This window comes from Python bivittatus, unplaced genomic scaffold, assembly GCF_059951505.1.
Source record: "Python bivittatus isolate LINGU-HERP-01145 unplaced genomic scaffold, Pbiv_v1 ctg000070_np1212, whole genome shotgun sequence".
In the NCBI taxonomy this organism is placed as follows: Eukaryota; Metazoa; Chordata; class Lepidosauria; order Squamata; family Pythonidae; genus Python; species Python bivittatus.
In genome coordinates this window covers 34,537,515-34,559,623 of record NW_028277034.1, presented here as the reverse complement: position 1 = coordinate 34,559,623, position 22,109 = coordinate 34,537,515, and positions in this window count along the sequence as shown.

Genomic DNA, 22,109 nt, shown 5'->3' with positions numbered 1-22,109 from the left:
AGAGAAAGAAAGAAATATAAAAAGTGACTTCCCCCTCCATCCAAACAAGTGTATGCATTAACAGTAACTTAACACCTTCTCTAATATTACTGAAAAAGTGCTCTTCATCCCCTTTCTCATCCCTAAACAATATTCAAATTATGAAAAATATTCAAGAATTAATCTAACCAGCAAAAGCATTAAGAGTGCAAGTGATAATAAACTATATATTTTAAGCTTAAACAAATAGGTCTATTTTGCATTTTAACTTCTAGATTTTTTTCTACAAAGTAAAACCTAAAAGATCTCTCCCCTTAAGCATGCAAAAGACCAATAATAATAACTTAGGTATTTTAAACTAAAGCAAATAAGTCACTTTTACAGGTATAAATCATCATCTTATAGTCCTGGTCAGGAAAAAAAAATCAATATTAACAATCCAAGATCAAAACATAGACAATTTAACCCTGATCTGATAGATCCACTTTAAATTCCTTTCTCTTCTTTTTTGAAGGTTCAGTCTTCCATCTCTTCTTCAACTAAAACCCCAAATAGTAATCTCTTATAATTCTCTCCCTGTCTATTTTCAGAAATGGTTTCAGAGATTTCATGTTTCCCTTCTGTGGGTCCAGATAACTCACAAAATCACTCTTCTGATCCATTACAGCTTCTTTCTCTGTATCATTCTCATAATCAAGCAATTTTGACTCCATCTTCAGATCCATAGCATCTTTTTCTATATCTTCCATGTCTCTCTTATAACCTGGCATTTCTTTAAAGTCCATTAAGATCTTTATTCAAGTCATCCTCAACTTCTATTTTATCCAATAAAAACTTCTGGGGAATATGGCAGATTGAATACAGCTCCCTTTTTTATGTGGAGCTGATGCCCACAGCAATTAGAGGAGTTGGCAATCAGTTCAGCACTTTGGAATCACCTCCAGATAAAGGAAATGACAGGGTCACCCACAGGTACTCCTTACAGAGGCTCCCTGTGAAGAGATTGTAATCTAGCAATCTCCAGCAGATTGAGCGCTCTGGGAGTCGAGGGAGAAATATCGAGCCCTAGCCACAGTGTGGACCCTTTAAAAGGACACTAGATTTGCTTTTACTTCCTCTTTTAATTAACATCATAAACTGTCTATTTGTGATTTACTTGGCAATTAAAAACTTCCTAAGAGGCAAGTGGCTGTACACTGGGAGAATTTCCTTCTATCCTGGGAGAAAGAAGATTAAAGTAAGTTTAAAGATCAAAAAGTAATATTTTAACACTTGGAAACAGTGAAAGGGAATTAAGAATGCTGATTGGGGACAGTTAAGAGTTTAGATGGATTTGAAACAGTTTTTTAAAGGATTGTTTTAAATGTCTAAGAAAATACAGTAAGTGGTTTTGGATTTAATTGCAAGAAAATCTGTCCTGGGAAAGTTTTGTTTCTGAAAATAAATGAAAAGATTGAGCTTTGAAGGTTAACTGGAGAACCAAAGTGCAATTAAAGGTAAGGATATCTTTTAACACGATGGAGGAGTATCCTTCTTTCAAAGAAGAATTTTTAGCTGTTTGGAATCAATGTGTCCAGGAACTATTTTTAAAATTGGGATTAGCAGAAGTTGTAGAAGAAGAAAAGTTTTTATTGAACCTTGTTTCTAAAGCACTATGGATTATAACTACTTTTTGACTTAAGAAAGACTTTCTTTCACAAGAGATAAGTAATTCTCTTGGGGCTTATCCTTATTTTTGGGACTATATTTTTAAAAGAAGAAATAGAACTTTAATTTGAATCTGATTAATTTGCAAAAAGGTGGATGAAAATTGGAATTTAAAAGAGACTTAAAAAGTTATTTATAGTGAAAAGGGAAAATTTATTTGCTTAAAGTTTATTTTTCTATGAAACTCCATTTGCAGTAGCGAGGTTTGATTTTTTCCTATGGGAATGTTTTTTGTTTTGCTGGACTAAGCTTGTTAATTGGCTGAGTTTCTAAAACAGAAAAAGACTGTAATTTGATCCCTATGTGTTTCCCTTGATATGTGCCTGCAATTTCATCTTGAAAGACACGAGAAGGCATGAACTGCCTGTTTACTTTCACTTGTATTTAATATATCCAGCTACCCATCTTATTTGTGAAAAGGGGGAAAAAAATAAAAATAATATGTCTATGAGGAAGGCAATGAAAGAAATGAGAAGACGGTCTGTAGGGCAACTATTAGAGGAGAAGATGGTTGCTTTAAGTTTACTTAAATCAATGTTTGATGAATTAAGGGCTAAATTTGCAATTTTGGAAAAAAATGGAAGAAAGTATAGATAAGATGGACAGTTATGTGAAACAAATAGCTGGAGAGATTAAACAAATCTCTGGAGAAATGAAGCAGGTTACTGAAAGAATGGAAACATTGGAGAATAAAGCAGAAATCAGAGATCTTGGGTTGGAGAAAGGACTCAACAATGTGGCCTTGCTGGACTTAAGGGAGAAGGAATTGAGCCTGAGATTCAGAGCTATTCCCGAAATTCAAGGGGAAGATATTAGAAGAACGGTTATTCAAGCACTGGCAGAATTTTTAAATTGGGAGAAGGAAAAAACTGAAGATGAGATTGATAAAGTGTATTGGATGAATTCATGCTATGCAGCAATAAGACATCTACCAAGGGATGTGTTAGTACATTTTGCAAAGAAAAGGATCATGGATCAAGTTCTGCAATGGCATTTTAATACTAAATTGAAGATTGACAATGTGGATATAATTATACTAAAAGAGATTCCCATCAGAATTTTATGTAAGAAAAAGGATGATCATGATCATGATCATGATGATGGAGGTGTTGAGACAGAAGAAGATTTTGTTTTGTTGGGATAAACTGGAGAGAGCAATTTTTACTTTCCAGCAGAAAACCTTTTGGCTGAATTCAGTTCATAAAGCAAAGAATTTCTGGAAAAATTTAAAGGAGATTTGGAGGAGATACAAATGAAGGAGATGAACAAGCAATCTCAAAAGCCAAACAGGTCCAGGAGGAAGATGAAAAAGAGGACTCTGAGTTGGGTGCCACAGGTATAGACTTTTCTAAATTACTGGCTTAATAATAGATTACAAATGGCTAATGTGGAATATAAATGGAGCAAATGCTCCACAAAAGAGAAGAAAAGTGTTTCATCATTTAAAAAAACTTAAACAAGTTTAAGTTGTCATTTGCTTACAAGAGACTCATATTAGAAAAAAGGACATAAAATATTTCATTTGCAAGAATTTGGGACAAGACTTTAAGCGGAAGAGGTGGAAGTCCCAAGCAAGAAGTGCAGTGGGGTGTGCGGGTGCTGCGAGGGGTGATGGTGGGGTGCTGCATACAGGTTGTAGGGAGCATGGTTGGGCTGGTGGGGGCTGCAGGCATGTGAGTAAGGGCTGCAGGTGGGTGCTAGGGAATGTCGGCAGGCTGGCAGGGGCTGCAGACCGGTCAGCAAGGGCCATAGGTGGGTGCTAGGGAGTGCAGTCAGGAGGGATGGTGCTGCAGGTGGGCATGTGCTATAGAGTATGGGTAGGGGTGCTGCAGGTATGGAGTGCAGGCAGGTGAGGGTTGTTATGGAGTATGAGATCCCTGAGATCTAGTGGGACTCCTTAGGAGAAAAAACAGTGGAAGTGACTTATAGGAGCGATTTGAAATCCTGCCTGCTGGCTTCCCCATTGACTGTGCTTGTGGGAAGCCAGCAGGGAAGGTCACAAATGCCAATCACATGACTGCGGTTTGCTGCAACATTGTAATCACAAGACAGGCACCAGAGCAGCCAGATTGTGATAACTTGACTGTGGGGACGACGGCTGTAACTTCACAGACTAGTCATAAGTTCCCCTTATTCAGCAACATCGTAATTTTGAATGGTCGCTGAACGAGTGGTCAGAACTCTATCTGTACTTTGATGTAATCTATCAAAGAATCTCCTTATTCCCTCTATTCATTATCAATATGGAGTGGGAGATGGTAATGAATTGCTAGCTATCCACCAGGTAATTACATGCATGACTTCTGCCAGAGTGCCCTTTCAGGTAAGTAATTACCACCAATATAAGCAATTATAAATATTATTTAAAAACAGACTTATAAGGTTTTCCTTACAAGGCAGTTGACCATGTTGGGGGAGTGAAGTGTCCAGTTTGAAAAAACTTCTGTAGTGTTTGCTGGCTTGCTTCCTTCCTGCTACCTTCAAGGATTCTTTCAACAGGATATTTGGTTACAACAGTCCCATGAGTTATATGAGGGAAGAAGCGATCTGATCCAGGCATGTGGGATATTCTTTGCCTCTGTCTCTCCTTATCTCTTCAGAGAACCTTCAGAAAGGACAGTTGACTATTACAGCTCTGTGGAGAAGGAAGAAAGAAACCAGCTAGGCAAGGTTCCATGATAGCGTCCACCTGCCCTTCTCCTTCTCTTTTCAGGGATGCTTCTGGCAAAACAGTTGATGGTAATGAGTCTTTGGGGGAGTAGGAGGGAAAGATCCAAATGAGAAGATGGTGGTTGCTATAGACAAGGAATGAGAAACTGGCCTCACCACATTAATGTGGATCTCTCGTAACAGCCAGCACAGCATCCCATTTCTTGAAATATCAGACCTTTTCTTTGTTAAATCAGAAGTTGGGTCAAATCAGAAGTTTGAGTTCTAAATATCTATGAATAAGATATTTCCATAATAAAGCCTTTATTCTCCATAAACAATTTTGGCCATACATATGCTTTTTCTGGGAAAAGACTTGCATTCATTTGAACAGCTTTCTCTATTGTAATTTAATTATTAGCAATTATTATTGGATGAAATGGAAAGCACTGTCTTTGAGGTTCTGTCTGAAAATTGTATCTGTGCTGATCCATTGAAAATGCAATTTAGCTGAGTTGATCAGCTGAAAGACATGCATGTGTGAACCAGGTCTTACCTCTCCTTAACTAGACTTAACTAATTCAACTATGATAACACTTGATGTAATTGAAAAGTAGGTTCAAGATTTATCTGTGTTTCTGCATAGGGGTAGAGTTTGACTAATCAGTAGCTTATGAGACATGGCAACAATGATTGTTTTACGTTTTAATTGGTTTTTATAGTAAAATATAACAAGCACAATTCAATAATCAGCAAAAGAAATGATGATAATAATAAAATGATAGTACAATGTACTATGACCTGGGTGATTAAACTTCATAAGATTAATATGTTGTGAATATGAATGTAACAGAACTGTAGCATTGACAGATGGTAAAAATGGGTTCCAAATAGTTTATATTTAGGCCCAATAATTTTCACTGTGTTAGTGCTCAAATCAGTATTTAACATATAATATTTAATCAACACTGTGGTTTGGCTCTGTTGGAGTTATTATGTCAGTGGAAATGTCTAAGCTTCAGCAATTAGCTTTATATCAGACATATATGCATTATAAAGGCAAGGCAAATTATCAAAATATTGAAGTATATCAGATACTTTAATTATTCTAAAATCATAACATAGAGATAAGTAAAATATTGCAATTTACATTACAATGCTGTTGATATCAACTAACATACAACGATCAGTGGACCAACCTAAAATATTTTATCATATGGTATTCATTGTTTCAGCTATAATATTTTAATGGCACCAAGCCCACCAGAGTTTGCTGAAATACAATACTATTTACACTGTCTATAATAAGGTCAATTGTAAGTCTTCATTTTATGAATTATAATACTGGGAATGTAATGAATCTCTCTGTGATTGCTAGGGTGTCATTAGTTAATTCATTAATTCATTATCATACAGTAGTTAGTGGAAGAAGCAATATTTTATTTTTATTTTATTTAATCATTTTAATTTTTTAATTTATAAAACCTTAGTAATTTGGGATATTATATATAAAGTCAATAGCGATGTAACAATATTAACATTATATAAAGGGATTTGATTTATTTGATTGATTATGGAGCCTGAGAACACCAAAGTTCAAAAGCATCAATATTCTTCCTATCCTGCTTCTTCAAAGTCCAACTTTCACTTCCATAGAGTGTCACAGGGAATACCATGGCTTGCATGATTCTGATCTTTATAGATATAGACACATCACGGCATTTGAATAACTTTTCCAAGGCCTTTGTGGCTTCTCTACTAAGTGCTACTTCATGCCATATCTCTTGACTGCTTGTTCCTTTATTGTTGATGGTTGATCCTAAAAGGCAGAAGTTATCTTCTGATCTGATATTTTCATTGTAAATTCTAGGGCTGGTTGTTGTGCCTGTTGTCATTAGTTTGGTCTTCTTTATTTTTAATTTTAGTCTCCTTTTTTCACTGTGCTCCTTGACGTTTACTTATAGAGCTTGCAGATCCTTTTCATTTTCAGCATAACATAGGTTATTGATGTTTCTTCCTCCAATTTTAAAACTACACTCATCTTCTTCCAATACAATTTCCTTTAATATATATTCTGCATATAAGTTGAATAAATAAATGGAGAGTATACAGTCTTGTTACAGTCCTTTGCCAGCCTGGAGCTAGTCTGCTTCATCATGTCTCTCTGTACTATAGCTTCCTGACCTGTACATAGGTTTCTCATGAGGACAATTAGATGTTCTGGGAATTGCATTTTTGAACATATTCCACAGCTCAATGTGATCAACACAACTGAATGCCTTTCTATAACCAATGAAGCACATAGTGACTTCTTTTTGGTATTCTCTGGCTTTTTCAATTCTCTAGCGTGCATCAGCACTAATGCCTCATGTTCCTTGGCCTTTTATAATGGCAGCTAGAACATCTGGTATCTCAGTTCAAAGTTGGAGCCTCCTTCTGAGTTCAGAGATCTCTTGAAAGACTTTCCTGTGTTTCCATGTCTCTTTCCATAACCTATGTTTTTACAGATGTTGTTGTAATACTGCTTCTTATGTCTTATAACAGCTCTCTCTTTAACAAAAAGAAACTTTTTGTTAAACTTCCTGAGATTTTAGTCTTTCTTTGGCTTCTTTTCTCTTCTTGGCCATTTTCACAGTTCTGACATCCAATTTGCTTTCTTCTGTTTCTTCATCTTTGTTACTCTCTTTTCACATTCATCCTTAATGACTTATTTAAGTTCATTCCATAATTCCTTTGATTCTGTATCAATGAAGTTTAGGTCTTCAAAATGATTCTTGTTGTTCTTGAAAATGGTGGGTATATGTTCAAGATCATATCATGGAAACTGACTGGCTTTCTTCTTTGTTAGCTTAACTTGAAACTAGCACATGAGCAGTTCATGATCTGTTCCACATTCAGCCTCTGGACATGTCTCTGATGCTATCATTGAGCTAGTCCACCTCATTTTAGCAATAATATAAACAATTTGATTTCTATCTACTCCATCTGATGTCCATGTACAGAGATATCATTTTGGTTGTTTAAAGAGTATTAGCTGTGAAGGATTCATTGGAGTGGCAGAATTTGCTAAGTTAGTTTCCTGCTTCATTTCAGTTTCCTAAGCCATATAACCCAATTACATTTTCCTCTTTAATATTTCTAGCTTTGGCATTCCAGTCTCCAATCATGCATCTTGTAGTTTTAGGATTAGATTACTGTGGGGATTATATCTTCAGTAACACTGATGGTTTATGTTTTTATTAGCATTAGGCTGAGATTTGGGTTAGAGTTAGGTTTTCTTGAAGACAATGATGTGAAGTTTAGGGTGAGTTTGTATGTGTAGTGATAGCTTTAATATTTATATTATGCCAGGGACTGGGTGTTTATATGATGCTAAAGGCTCACATTTCTGTTGGCTTCCGGGTGGAATTAGGGCTAGCATTAGGGTAGTCTTCCAAGAGGATGATAGTGAAATTCTGTATAATGGACAGTGTTCAGCATTCATTTTTATGCTTAATTTTAGTGTTAGGTTTATGTTACGATAGAGGTTATTCTTTGAGTAAACTGACAGCAGCAGCAGCTTGGGGCTGGGGTAAAAAATGGCAAGATGGGAGTTGGAACTGTGCTATCAAAGTTCTGCTCCTTTCTATTCATGTGCAATACTCACTCATGTGCAAAAAGGGGTAGGGCTTTGATTGCATGGTTCCAAGCCTTTTTTGCCCTTCCCACAGTTCGGCTGGCTAAGGGTTTGTGTTTCGATTGACTTTAGGGTGAAAATATGGTTAAGTTGAGGCTTCCTTGTGGTCCATGCTGAAATTTAATTTAAAGGTTAGCTTTCAAGTTAATTTTTAGGGAAGCATTCTTTGCTTTATTTTATTGAGGTCATTGCTCAGTATATTATTTTGAGGGTATATGGTGAAGAGTAAATAAATAAATAAATCCCTATACTAAACTTTCTAAAGGGGGAAAAAAAAACCTTAAACAATATTAGAAACAGGGTGAAATTAGTTCAGCTTTCAAACTACCACTTGTTATGCATATTGAAAAACATGTCAATGTTATATAATGACACGATTTCCATTATAACATAAAGCTAAGATTATTACTAACCTTTCATATCCTGGTGAAGTTAATTTTCTAACTTTCTACAACAGACCACAGGAAAGCCTAACTCTAAAGCTAAATAAATAAATAAATTCAAATTCCCCCAATGGACACAGAAAAATGAAACCTCAACATTACCAAACAACAGAATCTTCACTATAACATAAAGCTAAGATGGCCATTAAGCATAAAAATGTGAGCTAAAACTAACCCTTACTTTATTGAGTGTGAGGGCTAGTTTCAGGGTAAGTTTTTATGTCTGAGGTAGTCTCTGGTTTATGTTATGATATGGAATGTGTTACTGGTTATGTCTGGCTGTGTTTCTTTATAGGCATTAGGGTGAAGGGTTAAACTTGTTTGACATCTCTCCTGAAATTGAATGTGAAGGTTAATTTTAGCATGAATTTTTATTCTGAATAGCAGTATCAGATTTATATTATGATGCAGATAGAGCTTTCAGCTATTTTTCTGGTTATGTTGGTCCATGGGCATTACAGTAATATTAGGGGTAGAATTTGATTTCCTTGAGATCTGTGGTAAAACTGAATATCAGGGCTAGCTTGTGAATGAGTCTTTGTGCTTTGTGGTGGCCCTTGATTTATATTATGGTAAACTTTGTTATTGGCTGTATTTTTACTAAAGTTTTGCAATAGGAAATAGGGTAAAGCTAGGGTTAGAGTTAGGATGCCTTGAGCTTTTTGGTGAAATGGAATGTGAGGTTAGCTTTAGAATGAGTTTTCTGCTTACTGGTAATAGCAGGTTTTGGTTACAGTGAGATTTGTGTTTCTGGTGATGTTATGTTTTTCCTTCAGCATTAGGATAAATTTAGGGTTGGGTTGGGTTACATTAGGTTTCCTTGAGGCTTCTGCTGAAATTGAGTATCAGGTTTAGGTTGGAATGATGTTTTTCTGTTTAATAGTAGACTTAAGTCTTTATTACAGTGAAATTTGTGTTTTCAGCTAAGTTGGTGGGGACCTTTTAAATAGGAACTAGGGTAAATATAAGGGTAGGGTTAGATTTCCTTGAGATCTCTGCTGAAATGGAGAGTAGGGCTAATTTTCTTAGGTTTGAATTATGATGTGTATTGTGTTTCCAGCTATCTTTCTGGTATGTTTTTCAGTAGCTATCAGTAAAGTTAGGGTTTGAGTTCAGTTTCCTAGATGTGTATTGTAAAACGGGTTATTTCAATGTTTTTAAATTGGACCAAGGGTAATTTTAGGGTTAAGGTTAGGTTTGCTTGAGTTTGGAGCATCAGTTGAGAATGAGTTTTTATGCTCAGCAGTAGCCTTAGATTTATATTACTGTGAGATTTGTGTTTATGGCTATCTTTTTCATTTTTCTATGAGCTTTAGGGTAAAGTTAGAATTAAGGTTAGGTTTCCTTGGGATCTGTGATAAAATTGACTATAAGATTTAGATTTGGAATGAGTTTTTCTGCTTAGGCTTGTGTTATGGCAAGGTTTAGATTTTTAACATTGGCAGTAAAGTTTTTCAGTGGCAATCAGAGTGAATTTTGAGGTAGATTTAGGCTTCCTTGTGGTCTCTGGTGAAATTGAGAATGAACACTAGCTTTTGAACAGGTTGTCCTCAGAGATAGGCTTAGATTTAAATTACAGCATATATTGTATTGTTTGCCACCTGTTTATGTTTTGTTCAGGTCATTAGGATGAGGTTAAGATTAGGGTTAGGTTTCCTTAACTATGGTAAATTGACTATGAGGTTTAAGCTGAGATTTAGTTTTTATGTTTTGTGTTACTGCATTAAAATGTGAGTTGTGTTTTCAGCTATCTTTCTGAGTATTTTTTCATACAGGCATTGGTATGAATTTATGTCAGAGTTAGGTTTATTTGAGGTCATGAAGGAGTATAATGGTTAACTTCAGGATAAATTTTTATGCTAAGCAGTAGCCTTAGATTTTTATTACGGTGAAGTTTGTGTTTTCAGTTATGTTAGTGCAAATGTTTTTCTATGCATATTTGGGAGAGATTAAGGTTAATGTTGGACTTCCTTGAGATTTCTGCTGAATCTGAGTGTCAGGGGGAATTTCCATGCTTAGTGGTACCCTACGTTTTATACTGGGGACGCTGTGGCGCAGCGGCTTAATGACGCTGAAAGTTGCCGGCCAGAAATGGTCGACACTTCAGTGGTTCGAGCCCAGCTCTGTGCAGCAGAGCGAGCTCCTGTTTCCTCCCCAGCTCCTGTCAACCCAACAGATCGAAAACTTACGCGAGTAGATAAATGGGTACTCACTCTGGTGTGGGAAGAAAAATGCTGGCGGCGCCTTGCAAAAGGAGTGGGGAGCAGTTGCCGGTAGCGTGGAACCCACGCACGCCCGAAAAAGGTGCGAAGCAACGGAAACCCTGCCTCCTGTGCTTGCCAGCTGGGCTCTGCTCTAGGAAGGAGGCACTGCCAAACCACTTCCAAAAAAACACCTTGCCTTGAAAACTGCAAGGACTTGTCCAAGCACTCACCGTAGAGTCGGTAACAACTGAGTGCGGATAAAAAAAAAAAAAGGTTTATATTATGGTTAACTTTGTGTTTTGACCATTTGTTATTTGTTATTTATTAGAATTGAAGAGGTCCATGCAGAAATTTAAGGTCATTGTTAGGATTACTATGAGTTATTTTGCTTAGTTGTAGTCTTAGATGTACAGTATGTACAATGTAGGTTTATTTTTATGGCCATTTGTTGAGTTCCTGCTTTTCCAAAGGCATTACTGTGAAATTCAGATTAGATTTTGGCAGTCCATGCTAAAATCTAATAATAAAGTTACCTATAGAATGAATTTTTATGCTTGGTGGTGGTATTAGAATTATAATAAAATGGGATTGTTTTTTCACTATTACAAGTTAGCTCTATAGAATGTAATTTGTTTTTTCCTGAACTTTGGTTTAAAAAGATTCTGCAATTCTTTATGTTCAAATTGTGAAATAATATGCAAATGATGATAAATTCTTGTTAAGACTGATGTACATGTTCATGGATCTAACCTTAACTAAGTAGGTATGCATTATACTGTTTATTGTGGTCAAGTGGTCTTTTCATGGAATGTGACATCTGCAGAACTAAATGGAGAAAGAAATTGAATTCATATCTGGAAGTTAGCATATCCATATCTTATTTGCAGAAAACAAGCCAAGTTTTCATTTTTAGAATACAACAGCAGGAACACAGTAATTAGGACTGGAGACAAATTCTGATCATAATTCAGTGTTAGCTGCTTTTGTATTAAGCCTGGTGGGATCAGAGAATCCTTGCATGCAGCTAATGGCACCAAGTTTAATGCATGTTGGTAAAAATAGCAGCTTTCAGCTACTAAGAATTCAGGTAAAAATGTAGTAGCTTGGCAGTAGGGATTGTGCTGTCTTTAAGTCATCTCAAAAGAGCAACCTTTTTTCATTTTTTATCAAATAATGATTTTTTTTTACACAAATTTACTCTGTAACTGAAACCTTACTGCTGTTTCACCAACCTTTATTTTCACAGACCTATTTTTATTTTTGCACACCTGTTTCACAGGTTAGTTTTCTTTTCTCAAGAATCCAATCTATTCTCTAGATCAGAATGACAAGTTACAGAACAGGTTCTTGGGGAAATTAGTCCAAAGAGTTCTAAGAATTATAGGACAAAGGAAACCAAATGAAATGTGCAATTCATTTTCAATCTTCAAGATAGGCTCCCGCTTCTTTCCCCGTCCACCAAAAAGGAAAGAGATTCCCCAGATTTGCATTTATGTTTCATACCAATTCAATTGGTACACTGCCCAAAAGTTGCTCTCTGAGTGGGATGGATGGTAACTAAATTTGAAATATAAATTGTATTTATTTATTTAATTTATTTATTAAATTTCTCACCCGCCCATCTGCCCCCAATGGGGGAATTCTGGGTGACTCACACTGAACATAAATAAATTAAATATTCTGTGATCCTTTCCCTGTCCATCTGCCTTATAACTTTCACGCCTTCACCTTTGGTGGCCAAACTACAGCTATATAGGTTGAAAGTGGAGCTTACAGAAGCAATATTAAGACTCATCTAAAAGTTATGAACTATTATATGTCTTTAATATAAGAAGGCTGGGAGAAAGTTCTCAAGATGGGTACAAAGCTTCTTCTGATACTGATCAGCCAATATCAGGGATTCCATAGGCTTATTAAACTTTCTAAATCCAGAAAGCTGATAATGAATTTTGCCAACCTATGTTGGAAGGGCTGAGAATAACCCTGTCTGAGCTGTTGTAAGCATCTATAACTAGGACAAATCAATCTGAGAAACACTTTTTGTTTTCATGCAATTTGTTTAACAGAGAGACAAATCAACTTGGTTCTCACTGGAATTCTATAAGCATAGTTATTACCATTACAGTTCCCCCTCCCCATCCCAAACAGAGTCCCTTTATAAAAGATTGCCAATCCAAAATGGATAAATAATTTGCTAGGCGTCTTAAACCTTAGACTCTAAATTCACTCACTTGTTTAATCTGTGTAAAGCTCCCATTCAAGCAAAAATATTCTCTAGATTCACAGAAATGTATGGTTTAAAGATCATCTTACCTCTTTCAAACTGCACTCCAAGATTACACATTTCAGAGAAACTGGTGAGACAAAATAGGGTCAAAGCCAGGTCATTAGTCCAAGGATATGCCTACTGTGGATAAGCTTTAAAGAAAGGTCTAGATAAGGCATCAGTCACATAAGACAAGGGGGGGAAAAAAAGGGAGGGGGGCAGGCAACAGACACAAATGAGGAAAAAAGTTCTCACAGGGCAAACTTCTCCAATAAGCAGATGACCCAAAGTGGCATTAGGAAGTAATCAGGTAGTTCCTCCTAGAAAGTCAAGAGCTGAAAAAGAAGCCTTCTCTCTTATTATTTCTCTCATTCCCAAATTGGAAGTATGCCACTGAATTACATACCAGTCTAACAAAAAGATCAGCCTGTGATTCAGTGGCATACTTCCAACTTGGGAATAATGGAAGTTCCAGTTCAATCAAATATCTAGATTTAATTGTGGAAGGTTATATTTTCTAGTGCTGGTATGTGGAAATACTCTCAAGAGCTGTTGAGACATTTTATCAGTCTGCCTGTGAATTTACATTGCCTCAAGTGGAATAAGTAGTGTTAACTGTTCCTTTTCTGTTAAGAAGTTTGCCAGCACTGTTGTATGCAAGGCAACATATGAAACTCTCATCAAGTCAACAAGGCATTAATTATTAAGATTACTGCATTACCAATTCTGCGTTAGTACTGACAAGGAGAAAAATGCTAAAGGTGGAAAAATAATGAGAATCATCCCTTGTATCTTAAAGTGACTGAGTATAAACGAAGTCTATTTTAGCTTCATTACCTTGAAATATACAATTTTGAAAAGACTGCAACTTTTCTAGGAAACTGGCCAAATTTTGTCACTCAAAAGTAATCAAACAGCTGTTTAAAACCTGAAGTATATATGATGAAAGACTTTTTAAAGTATTCCTTCCAATGTCATCTGCTCTGGCAAATGCATCCATATGATCATAATAAATATAAAATATTATGATATTATATTACTGTATATTATAACCATTTTTCATCTGACAATGGTTCTCAAGCTGAATTACATAAAATACATGAAAAACAACAAAATATAATTAAAATGGGTGTCAGTAAGTATTAAAACCATGTTTTTAAAAAAATCAGATAAAAGAGGTATATGTCTTGAATATTTCTGAACGGTAAGAAAATGGGGATTGAATGCAGTTTCTGATGGAGTACAGTCTAAAGTTTACAACTGATGGAAGGCAACCTCGCCAATACCTACCAAATTGGAATGTTTGCTTATTTATGTAAAGCTTTTTTATGCTCCTCCTCCCCCCCCCCCACTAAACAATGTGACTCTGGGAAGTATACATACACCAGTAAACTAAAACAAAAAAGAAAAACAAGCATATAAAACTAAAACCACTAAAACAATTACATGGTGATCAGAAGCTAAAATTCGTTATATCCCACCCAATGGGAATTCTGCTTATTCTGTTCCCAAAGAAAGATCCAGGTCTTAACTGCCTTTCTAAAGGCTTGAAGGGTCAGGGGAGAGGTTGTTCCAAAAGGCAGGTGCTGACATAGAGAAGGTGGAGAAGGCAAATGGAGAGTTTCTTTAGAATAAGCATATTGCAGATCTTAATGTAAGGGCATGAAAGATGTGATTCCTTAGATAGAAAACCCTTAAACCAGGGAAAGACAAAGCTTTCTAGACCACAGCTTAGTTTTCCAATCAGCCAAAGGCTTTGCACTTCCATTCCTATCCTGATTTCCACATTTTAAGTAAAAAATGTGCTATTTTGCGTTGAATTTTGGTAGTATGATTTTGGGATGCTTTGTTGACCACAGATGAAATACTTAGGGACTATGTGTGACCCATGAAACATTGTTCACACTTGTCCTAATCCCCTGATGCTTCAAAAGTTAAAACCAACATTTTAAATTGAAATATAGGCAACCAGTTGTAGGATGAGGTTCTAGAGGTCTCTGTCAGTACTATGCATGTACCTTCTAGCTGGTGGAATGTAGGAAACAGTATACTGGTCTGGAAAGTATTCCCTAGATGGAAATCCCAGCTTGCATAGAATAAAAGCTGATTAAAACTGAGCTTAGTTCTCCTTTTGGCATACTACCCAAAAAATCAGTGTAGTCATTATTATTAGTAGGGAATGCTGCCTGTGGTACAGGTATATCTAAGGCTGATTACCTGATCTAGACCTTCTCTATGGTACTAAAAGATTTATGTGAAAGCTTCAATTGACCAAATCTATGATGGGCAGGATAGATCATTAACCATGTAGAAATAAAATGACTCCGGAGTATAGTGGGAGGAAAGCTCCCAAGATAAGTCAAGATATCTGTCTGTCACACATTGTGTACTTAGGCATAGGAAAGGGGATGGGACAGACACTTGAAAGTTGTGGCCTGACTACCTTAGAAGATGGGAGCTAAAGCAATGGCTGGTCAGAAAAGGGAGGAAAAAGGAGAAAAAAAGTTAGGCATCCAAATTTTTTAAGGCATCCAATCTGCTACCCAGACTAATCTTGTGACTATCTAGAGGCTAGGCTGGGCAAGCAGTAGAGGACTGGGAGGCAGTCTGGGAACTGGCAGAGATGTGAAGTAGCGTCTAGAAGAAGCAATAAGCTGAGAGATGACAGGCTATGGGTCAAGGGTGAACAAAGCTAAAGAGAAGGGAGAAGAATTGGTAGAATGAATATGGGACTGTTAGATGATAAATAATAGAACAGAGAATAAGCTAGGATGGAAAATGCATTGGTAAAGAATAGAATGAATTGGTAGGCTAAGGAGGCTACAATATAGCTGATAATCCAGAAGGAAAGATGATGGCCAGTTGGCAGATAGAGGTGTAAGGGATATAAGGTAGAGAAGTCAGAATTAAATTCAGATATGGGAAAATGTTATAGAATAGATGCTAAAGAAGTTAGGATAAATAAGATAAAGTATGGGAAACAGAAAATGCTCACTTAATAATGAATATTTATTTATTTATTTATTGTAATGCACATTGCTAATAAACCCAATTGTTCATGATACACATTTTCTGCCTTCTGACTGGGGCTGTTAATTCCAGAATCTAGTAACAATGAACCTGTATCAAAAAACATTCAAGTATTAAAAGATAGGTCAATAAAATGAACAGAAAGTGGATGTAAAAAATGAGGATCTGGAAGCTGCTTGGACCTAGGTGAAAATGACCATATTTTAATCTGCCACAAAAGTGAATAATTTTGCTAATGGGAAATATGGATCATAATGTTCAGTATGATGATGAAATAGAAAATACTGTGTATGGAAAAATGTGTATAAGAGAATGATTATTGTAAACAATGAGGGTGACAGAATGATAGTATATAATGTGTATAAAAAGAAAAAAGTTTCAAAAATGTAGTTAAAGAGAACAAAGAATGGTTAAGATTAGAACATGTTGGAACTTTTTTTTTTTTAATGTTTTTGTAGTGTTGAAAAAGGCTAAACAAGGAGCTTCCAGCAGAGTGGAAGGAATAAAACTTATAGCAGTAGAATGATTTTAGTTAAAACTGAGGTGAAGAAATGCTGGAATTAATATTTTAGAAATTTGTATGATAATGCTAGTCATGTATAGAAGAATAGCATTGACAAATATTCATCTACAAGAAAAAAATGAAAAGGAAATAATGGTGTGACCTAAAAATGGTAAGCTGCATGTGCAGATGGTGGAATTGGGAAAATGTTAGTATGTTGATGTGGTTTGCTTGTGGAAAAGTTATGTGACTTGTTTAATATGTTCCTGATGATCAGAAAAATGTTTTTATTCTTCTGATATTTAGAGAAAAGTAGTCAAAGTGAAGTAAAGCTACAGGTGATTAGTTTGTGAAATGGGCCTGAGAAGCTGTTTGGCAGAATTCTTAGTGAAAAGATATGAAAAGTGACAATGAATAATATTTGGCAAGTGCATTGCGGCTTTACGCTGCACGGAGTCTACACAATGAAGATTTTCATTCTCCAGCAAGTCACTGATGAATGTATAAATGTAGGAAAGAAATTGTATTACACATTTGTTTTATTTAGAGAAAATATATGATAAAGTGAATTATGGAATGTTCATTGTGAACATGGAACTGAACATGGAGATTGCAGAATTTTATGTACTGTATGTATATGTATATATAAACTAAAGCATAAGTGAGAATAAATGGAGATGGTTGAGTTTTGAGCAGAGAATTAGAGAAGGATATGGAATCACATCTCTGATATATATCCATTTTTTACATGTTTATGCATCAATACATTAATTGATGCATAAACATGTAAAAAATGGATATATATCAGAGATGTGTTGATCGGAGACATGAATGTGTGTGCAAATTTTGAGATTGCAAATGATTTGCAACAAATGCTAGACAGACTGCATGATGGAAAAAGGAGTATGGAACTGAAAATTAATGTATCAAAGAACACAGCCATTGTGTTTGACAGGTGACAATGTCAAATTATATGCAAATGGTAAAGACTAGAACAAGTAAATGGATCTGTCAGCTTGGTAGAAATTTTGCTAAAGATGAAAAATTGAAGGGTCTCTTTTACCTTCCTCATTCTCAAGGTGTTTAGGAATTCTTTAAGTGTGTGTGTGTGTGTGTGTGTGTGTGCATGTGGAATATTTGAGCTCACATATTGTTGTGAGGTGGCAGAATGTGATGTTTTAGTTACACAAATCTCCATCACTCTGAAGTCTTTACCCTTATTTTTTGATCATCTGAAAAAGTGAAGTAGGATAAAGTCTCTCATAATATCTTTCCTTGGTATGTAATTTCCTTGAAATGTGTGAAACGGTGTGGAAATAGAGAGCAATTTTACAAATTTCTAACTTGCCTCGCTGTAAGTTTCATTTTCAGAAATGGGAAAAGGGACCAAATAAGTCCTAGATCTGATCCTCAGATAGTGAATGAGGAGAAAGTGGTGGCAATCTTAATTTAAAAAGACCACATATTGTCTTGGGATTCACAAAACAAGACGTGGCCAGCATTTCAAACTGGTTTTTTTTTTCTATCCATGACTTTGAATATTACAGGTTTTCCAGTTTAAATGCAATGCAGAATGTATACAAGCAAACAATGTTCTTACAGTTTATCCTGAGAGTGGTGAAGATATTGCTTGAGGGAAGAAAAAAAAAAAGGTTAAAGCTGTTACCAATTTCTGTATTTGGTTTCTCAGCTTAAGACCTTTATTGTTTTCAAATCACCATATCAGGACATTTTAAAATGTTGCTTTTTGATGGTACTGTATATTTTGATGTGAGCTGCTTCACTATATACAGGTAGTCTGCAATTTCTGACAGGAATTGGGACTGGGATTGTCATTGCTAAGCAATGTGGTTGTAAAGCACAACATCACGTGCCTGCATCACTTAGTGACGGCAATCCCAGCAGTCGTAACTTCAGGATGTGTGGGTCATTAAGCGGGTAGAGACAGGAATCTCAAGTAAGGAGCATTGGGAGGTGTCGTGGACAGGCACTAGGGAGTGCAGGTGGGTTGGTGGGGGCTGCAGGAGGGCTGACAGATGCCTTAGGCAGGCCAACAGGCTGTGGGAGGGTGAGGGGGTGTTGCGGGCAGATGCATGCTATGGAGGATGGGCAGGGGGTGCTATGGAGTACACGATCCCTGGGATGCTGTCACTAAGTGATGCAGCCACATGACGTCGTGCTTTATAGCCGCATCGCTTAATGTTGGCAATCCTGGTTCCAATGGCCGTTGGAACCCGAGAACTTGCTGGCTTCCCCATTGTCTTTGCTTGTGGGAGGTCAGCAGGAAGGTTGCAAATAGCGATCACGTGACACGGCTCACTGCGACATCGTAATCGTGAGCTGGGCACTTGAATGCCTGGATTATGATCATGAGGGGATGCTGTGATGTCTAGAACTTTGAGGATTGGTCGTAAGTCCATTTCTTCAATGCTGCTGTAACTTTGAATCGTCACTGAATGAATGGATGTAAGCCGAGGACTACCTGTAAAAGAAGAATCTGCTTCAGGAAACTCAAGTCTCTGTGGCAGCCATATATGACTAGGAATTAAAGCTAATGAATGCCAGAATAGTATAAGAATATTGGATCCTTATTATTTAAGGAATATAAAACATTTACTAAAGCCAAAAAGTGAAGGATGATAAAATTATGCAACCTATATAGAAGTGTGTGTGTGTGTGTGTGTGTGTGTTTGGAATCTGTTAAATGTAAACCCTATGTATTTATAATGCAAAAATTATATATTTATTTACTTATTTAAACGAGTAAAATTGTCACTCATTTGCAAATGTGACTAAATATAAAATCTAATACTTGATTGGGCAAAATTCAGCCATAATTTATTAAAGACACACCTATATTACTTGATACAATTTTTATTTCTGTAAGGGGACCAGTCACTTCTGAAAATGACTGGTATCAACATATCTAGGAACTTTTTAATGTCTAAATGCTATTCATATAATACCTGTCATGTGAAGAGCTAGTCTGTAAATTAAAAACAGACAAGCAAACAAACAAACAAGCATTCTTAATATATTTAACCATACATGTGTAAGAAAGCTGTACAAATATCTATATTGTACTTGTTATGGGAATAAAGGTTTTCTGAAATTCTGAAATGGTACAGCTCCAGAAGGGCTCTATCATGAGTTTTCCTGAATAGGACAGTTAGAAGACTATGAAGCTTTGGGAATGCATCCAGCGTTTTTACATTTTGTAGGCTCTGGAAGATGGAACAGATGAAGAATTAATTTGACCAGATTTTTTTTTTCTAATGGCACTTAGATTGTAATCAATAAAGGCAAATAAAAATGAAGGCAAAATGCATTTCATTATGTTTTTGATTGAAACCTTAGGCTAGTTTCAGCCACTCAAATGTATCAGAGTAGAGCCTAGCAACTGTTAGATCTTATAGTCACCTTTCTCCTTTAGTTGTGCTTGACTGTGAGTATGGGGTTCAGACAAAGGTTCTCTGTTGGGGATAGCAATATGTGTTGTAGCCGATTCATCCTGCAGAACAGATGGTGCAATCCCTTTGCTTGCTTGTTCTTGCCATAATTTTATGACTCATTATGTCATAACTCATGCCATAGTTTCTGGATTTATTTTGGCTGTATAAAAACAGAACCATTCATTCTATTTAAATAGCACAGCAAATATGTTTTGCCAAGTGAACAAATTAGGCAAGGTCTTCTGTTTGTTGCAGTGGGCAAACGTCCATTGAAGTCAACAGAACTATGCTGATTTACACAGAAAACACTGTGGTCCAATAGTGGTAAGCTACGAGTACAGATAGATTGTAGCTGGGTTTCTCCTAACCAGAGAAAGTATGCCTTGTTTTGAATATAGCAATTGCTAAAAATGGAATGATTACAAACCCATATCCTCTTTTAACTGAAATACATACCACACACCTATTGTACACCCTTATAGACAATTCTACAGATAACTTTTAATATAATCAGATGATTTAATAGGATTTGCCTTCTTATGAAGAACCCAGTCATGATTTCAATATGTATACCTCAAAGAAAAACTTAGTGCTTCTGATAGGAAAGACTAATGAAGGACACAAGAATACTATGATTTTAATTATTTTAATAATCTTATATCTTTTGATTTCTACATAAAATTACTTAGTATTAGTATGGGAAATACAATTAAATGCCATGATTATACTTAGTTCCTCCATATAAATGAGTCACTAGAACAAATGTTGTGTTCCATTTCCTGGTCTGCTATTGCCCTACTGATTTTCTCTCTGTTCCTGACACACACACACACACACACACACACATATGTGTGTGTGTGTGTGTGTGTGTATGTGTGTATGTATGTATGTATGTATGTATGTATGTATGTATGTATGTATGTCACAATTCTAGGCATATTCTGTATGTCTACAGTTTATGTGTGCAGTTTTTTCTCTCCACCAATAAGTACCTTGCAAAAACCAAGATAATTTTTTATGCATAAAAAGTCTATTTGTGCTTTGACACAAATGTCTATAGGTCCTATCTTCTGTATTTACCTCATGTATCCATATCTGCCATATTGTCTTTTTTATGTGTGGAAAGTGCATTTCTTTCAGCCTGGCTGACCTCAAGAAATTAAAAATGGGAAATAGAACTGTAAGGCTTTTGCTGTATTGTCCAAGACAATAGAATTAAAATAGAATCATAATGTAGTAAGTCAGGGATGGAACAGTGGAATGTGAGCAACACGTACAACTTTAAACTTTTTATCATATCTAGTAGAAGCGGGGACAATTGAAGCAGAATTGCTCAGTATTAGGATATCTATTGAATGCAAGATTCAACTCAGGAAACAGCAATTCACAAAGCAGGTCACTTTGAACGTAATGTTTTGAATACAAAGCACAGTATATGTTTGTAAAATAGAAACTATATGATTTGAAAATGGTAATTTATACAGACTGAATTTCCTACCTTGTCATCTAAATTTAAAATATCAATATGACATTCTCTGCATGATCCCAAAGGTCTACAAGGAATCTGACACATGTACAGAACCCCATTTACACTTTACAGGAGAAAAAGGTTTGGAAAACCACTTTCCAAATCCAATTCATGAAATTCTATTCATACATTATTGCCAATTTACAGAATGAGTGGGGAAATCTTCATACTAAAGGGATTAAAAGGCTCTAATGATTGCTCTAAATACTTTCACATAGTGGAAGTTATTCAAAAATTCATTCAAAACTAACTCATACAGTACTTCAACAACTCTGTAGGCAATTGCATATTATTATCTCCCTTTTACACCTGGGTAGTTGAACCATAGTGACTTGCTTGGGGCTTTTACAGAAGGTTCACTGCAAAAGTGGAATCTGACTCAGAGACTTCTGGTTCATAGCTCAGAATCCTAAGCATTGTTCTACACTAGTTCTCAATTAACATTAGTCTAATAAGGGCACTGAAGACCTTTCCCCTGCAGTATAAAATTTCAGTAGTGATCAGTCCGCATATTTATCTCTCTGTGCATTCTGCATTGGAGGAGGCAACCAGCTTGAAGCAAGTAATTTAATTACAAATAAATTAGCAGTATGGAAAAATAGCAACATTTTTAGAATCCCCTGGCTATGGTAACAACAAGAAAAGCAGGAAACAATCCAGGAGGCACTTATGG